This window comes from Penaeus japonicus, unplaced genomic scaffold (genome assembly GCF_977035675.1).
Source record: "Penaeus japonicus unplaced genomic scaffold, GWHDUDI00000001_assembly GWHDUDI00000032, whole genome shotgun sequence".
Taxonomy (NCBI): Eukaryota; Metazoa; Arthropoda; class Malacostraca; order Decapoda; family Penaeidae; genus Penaeus; species Penaeus japonicus.
The window spans coordinates 17,014,533-17,019,532 of NW_028234434.1; positions in this window are offsets into that span (position 1 = coordinate 17,014,533).

Genomic DNA, 5,000 nt, shown 5'->3' on the forward strand with positions numbered 1-5,000 from the left:
ATGGAGGTAGGAGGAGGGGGAAGGGAGGGAGGATGGAGGTAGGGGGAGATAGGAGGGGGGAAGGGAGGATGGAGGTAGGAGGCAGGAGGAAGGAGGAGGGGAGGAAGGGAGGATGGAGGTAGGAGGAGGATGGAGGTAGGAGGTAGGAGGAGGGGAGGAAGGGAGGATGGAGGTAGGAGGAGAGGAGGAAGGGAGGGAAAGGGGAAGGGGGATGGAGGTAGGAGGGGGGAACGGAGGGGTAGGGGAAGGGGGAGAGGTAGGGATAGGGGTGAGAGGGGAGGGTACCACGTTGGCTTGCGTCCCACCCACCCTAATGGCTTTGCCAAGCGATGCTCTTCTGTTGCGAGTGATAGACTTCAGAGGAAAATGTTTGGGATTGGTTTAAATTTTTATCTTTATTATCATCACTATTATTATTATCATTATTGATATAATCGTCATGATTGTTATTTTTATTGCTATTATTGGTATCTATTTTCGGTTATCGTTATTATTTTTTTGGGTTGTCAGTGTGATTTGCTGTATTTATGTGTGTGTTTGTGTGTGTGTTTGTGTGAGTGTGTGTGTGTGTGTGTGTGTGTGTGTGTGTGTGTGTGTGTGTGTTTATAGACATATAGGTATGATCATATATGCGCATGTTTGCACTTCTTGTATCTCTATATTTGCATGAGCGTATCACCACGCATCACCACAAACGCCAGCCAAAAGCGCCTCCCAGACAAAGATCATCACACAACACTTGTCACGTATTACGGCTACTTTCGCGTCCTCTTCAAAAGGCTCCAATCTGGGCGTGATGGCTGGACGGAGCTCGAGCTCAATGGGCGTAAGTGGGCGTTGAAAGACGCTAGGGAGGAGCTCATCGTGGGTGGCACCCGCGTATGATTTTTTTTTTCTTTTCTTTTTTTTCTTTTTGCTTTCTTTCGTGGAGATGGTTCGGTGATGCTGGCTTGATATAGATAGTAAGGGGATGATGATGACGCTACGAGGATGATGGTAGTAAACTCTCTCTCTCTCTCTCTCTCTCTCTCTCTCTCTCTCTCTCTCTCTCTCTCTCTCTCTCTCTCTCTCTCTCTCTCTCTCTCTCTCTCTCTCTCTCTCTCTCTCTCTCTCTCTCTCTTTCCCTCTCTCCCTTTCTCTTTTTTGTCTTTCATCCACCTATCTACCTATTCCTCCATGACTATTCACTTAACCTTTTTAATTGACTCAGTAATACAGCCCTCAAACACGTCTTTAACAAGATCCGAGCACCACCTCCTCTCTCTGCTGGGGACATCATGCATGGCACGAAGACTGTCATCAATAAGCGTGTCACACTTTCCGAGTTCTTGTTATCTCCCTTTTGTCGTGACAGATGCGTTATCTCTGCTGTTATCGCCTTTCAGCGGCTTCCCTCGACGTAGTGGTTTGTGCGTACTTGGAATTATGTAATCTTATTTTATCAGGCTTTTTTATATTAATTTTGGTCTGTTATTCACGTATTTCATAATCCTTTTTAGCGGGAAATGGTAACCACATGTACGCAGGTGCTTTCTTGAAATCGCAGCCATTCTGGATAAAGAATCTTCGTAAATAGACAAACACCGATAAACATAATTTCATAAAGTCAACTATCAAATGAATCAGTAGAAAAAAAAACGAAAACAAACAAAAAAAAACATGCTCTCAACTTCAACGAGCAAACGAACCACATGAAAAATATAAGAAAAAAAAAGAAAAAAAAGGAAAATAAAACCCACAGACACTGAAATCTTCACCGTCACCTCGACAGCACTGTGATCCACCAGCAGCAGATATCCACCAGCGGATATTTAGCGGAGGTTGTGTTATATTAGAAGTTGGGTGTGGTGAAGGCTGGCATCTTGTACCCTCACCATAGCGTCAATCATCATGAGTCCTTTATTACTATTACTCTCGCATGGTCTTGCTCTTTTGTTCATTCCGTTGTGTCTTGTATTCGTTTTGGCTTTTGCTTATTTCGGTTTTTGTTTTCCCTTTTCCTTTCGTTTTCTTCTTTTTTTTTTCTTTTTCTTCTTATTGTCATTGTCGTCGTATTTTTATTGTCGTTATCTGTCTTTCTCTTGTTCTCTTCTTTATTTTTATTTTTCTCTTTCTTTCTTTCTCACTGTCTCTGTTTCTCTCTCTCTCTCTCTCTCTCTCTCTCTCTCTCTCTCTCTTTCTCTCCCTCTCTCTCTTTCATTCTCTCTCTCTCTCCTTCTCTCTCTCTCTTTCTCTCCCTCCCTCCCTCCCTATCTCCCTCTCTCCCTCTCTCCCTCTCTCCCTCCTTCCACCCCACCCTACCCCTCCCCACCCCTCTCTCTCACCCTTCCTTCCCCTCCCCCCCTCTCTTTTATTTATATATTTACCTTTCCCTTTTGGTGAATGTTTGATTAATCTGCTTTTATTTACTTCCTCCCTCTGGTCTATCGCCTTCGCATCAAAGATCATTCTGTTACACTAGCTCTCGTGTTAGTCCAGTTCCGAAGAGTGAGAAATGCGTCCAGCTGATTTCATTCGTGTGCTCTCTTGGTTGGCATGGCGTCTTTAACTGAATCATTTGGTGAATTGAATGATGGTGATGATGGTGGTGGTTATGGTGAGAGATAGTGATTGAATAGATGATGATATGATAATAAGGATGATGATAATCAGGAGTATTGGCATTGGTAGTGATGGTGATGATAATGATAATGATAACGATAGTGATGATGATGATGATAATAGTGATTACGAAAATGATAATGATAATATTGATGATAATAAAAAAAGATAATAATAGTGATAATATTGATCATAACGATGATAAAAACTATGATGATGATGATAGTAATTATAATAGTTATTATCAGTGTTATATCCATAATATAAAAAAAAACATTGGAATTAATTAACAAAACCCAAAATCTAAAAAGGTTTATCATATTTACATACTCACCAGACACGCAAAACACCACAAGAGAGAACTAGTAAGAGAAACTAACTTGTGATACCACGACTTCCTCTGCGTTGTGTAATGAGTTAGGCTAGACCTTAAGAGCCTACGGACCTAAAAAAAAAATAGTTAGTCCCTAATATGTCGACATTACCATCCCTAACTGCCAAGAGGCTTATTTAAAAAGAGAGAGAGAGGAGGGGAGGGAAGGAGGGAAGGGAAGGGAGGGGAGGGAGGGAAAGAGGGAGGAATGAGAGGAAGAAGGAGGGAGGGAAGGGGGGAGGAAGGGAAGAGACGAAGGAGGGAGAGAGGGAAGACGCGAAGGAGGGAGAGAGGGAAGGAAGGAAGGAGACAGAGACAGAGAGAGAGAAAGAGAGAGAGAGAGAGAGAGAGACAGAGAGACAGAGACAGAGACAGAGAGAGAGAGAGAGAGAGACAGAGAGAAAGAAAGAGAGCGAGACAGAGAGAGAGAAAGGAAAACGAAAGAGCCAAGACACCTTTAGTGTGTTTGTCGTCGGCTTGAGATCACAGCATCCATTTCGCTGTCTCGGATGAACTGTGAACCAGAGTGATTGTTTGTATTCGTAATTCAATCATTGTTTGTTCAAAGACTGACCCACTTTTTCGTGTTAGTTAACTGTATGGGATTTTTTTTTTTTATCGGAACAAGATGGTATTATTTTTCTTAGTTCGTTTCTTTCTTTATTTTGGTGTACTTGAAATTTAACGATGATTCTATACTTCCATCGGTTATGCTGAATACATCATTAGGAAATGAAATGAAATGACTGTTAAGTCTTAACTTTACATGTACTTATATTTCAAAACAAGAACACACAAAAACAAAAACAATGATAGCAGAACACGCGCACACATATCTTTTACACACACAACCCTCTCGCCGTACCTTTATCGCGGCAGCTGACAACCCAAGCTCTCCTAACTCGCACAATCTACTCAATCCACGCATTCTGCACCATCGCCACAAAACACTCAGCCGACGCAATCCACACAGTCTACCGCACATTGCAATTACGAACAGACTTTTTTGAAGTTCGTATGCATGACAGTGTACATAAATCACGTGTACGTCTAAGAAATTATAACAATTAGCATAACGAAGCAAAGTTGAGTTCGGAGCCGCTGTGGTCGAGTTTTGGTTGTGTGTTAAGTGCACCTGATCTTGTCCGTGTGCTTTTGGGTGATTTTGTAAAGCGCTTGGATATGATAATGTTTGCTTTGAAGAAGTCCGAACGCTGCACACACACACACACACACACACACACACACACACACACACACACACACACACACACACACACACACACACACACACACACACACACACACACACACACACACACACACACACACACACCGATATAGACAGATAGATAGGTAGACATTTCTTTTCCAATCTCTCCTTCTGGCAGCTATGAATTATTTCGTTAATATTGCTTTACGTCTCTCTTATTCTTTCGTTCGTGATATCGGAGCACTCGTAATGCTCTCCTTCAAAATGCATTACCAGTGTCATCATATCCATCATCACTGTAATTTACACTATCATCACCAATGCTCCCATCCTTCGCGTCCAGTATTGCCAATATCACGTCTCCATCATGTTATGGTTTCACAGTAGGTCGTGGCGAACGCAAGGGTGAATATTTCAACCCTTTCCCAAGAAAAAAAAGCAAGGAAATAAATCATTATATCTGACAAGAAGTACAACAACAATGATTTCTAGAGTCACCCCTTAAGAAGACTCCTTCCACGTTGGAATAGCTACGGAAGGAAGCGTGCTTTCGAGAGGGAATCCTTTGACAAAGTTCGCATTGCCTCTCTGCAACCTTGCAATCCCGCGACCTCGTACGGGTGTGGAGATTGCTAAGCCAGTGCTAAGTGGATGTGTCATTCCTTGTTAAGATTATACAGGATGTCTGTCCGTCATAATTATTGGCAGTTGGTGAGTGACCTCTGGTGCCGCTGGGAGGGAGTGGAAGGAGAGAGGGAAGAAGGGGGGAGGGGGATAGAAGATAAGGAAGGAAGGAGGGGGGGGGGATGAGAG